Raw genomic sequence first — 657 nt, forward strand, 5'->3', positions numbered from 1 at the left:
CATATCCTATTATAAAGGACTTTCAAGCCTGATAACAAACATTTCAAAATCAGTAACAGAGTCTTTCCAGAGTGAGCTACCAGGAGACAAAGAAAACCGTGATTTTATCAATAAAAAATAAATATTATGTCAAAGACTCCCTTCAGTCTGGATGGAAGGTACTGGACACCATCAAGTACTTCTCACTATCACATACACTGCAAAGCTGTGAGAAAGAAACTCTCTTTAGAATCTTACTTCTATTGCTTCTCGGCCTTTTGGCTAAGATCAAGTGTAGAGTCTTACTTCTTACCTAAAATTTGTGCAGCTTCTGAGGATACACACATGTAGATTTCAGGAAATCTAGTTTATACTTATTCATTTAGACAAGAAATCAGAGGCCCAAAATGTAGTAATGTTTATTTTGGGTTTAAACCACCTAATTTAGCTCAGTTTCAGATAATCTGAGAGGTCGTAGGACATTTGTTTTTACCACTCAGAGTAGTCTCTTTTGCTACAAATATCATTATGTTAAACTTAATTATGTTGATTTGTCTATACTAGGTTAGGTTTTTCAATTTTTAAATTTGTATGTGTGTTTAAGAGAGAGAAAGAGAGAGAGAGAGGATGAAGTATGTGTATATGTCTGTGGAAGCTAGACTATGGTGTTATATACCC

At 34.4% G+C, this 657-nt stretch overlaps 1 pseudogene; it reads left to right on the forward strand.

Moving 5' to 3' along the window:
• The first annotated feature begins 241 nt into the window (after window positions 1–241).
• On the forward strand, window positions 242–418 carry LOC121140134 (annotated as a pseudogene).
• The last annotated feature ends 239 nt before the right edge of the window (window positions 419–657 follow it).

This window comes from Mesocricetus auratus, unplaced genomic scaffold (assembly GCF_017639785.1).
Source record: "Mesocricetus auratus isolate SY011 unplaced genomic scaffold, BCM_Maur_2.0 Super-Scaffold_100003, whole genome shotgun sequence".
NCBI classification, from domain to species: Eukaryota; Metazoa; Chordata; class Mammalia; order Rodentia; family Cricetidae; genus Mesocricetus; species Mesocricetus auratus.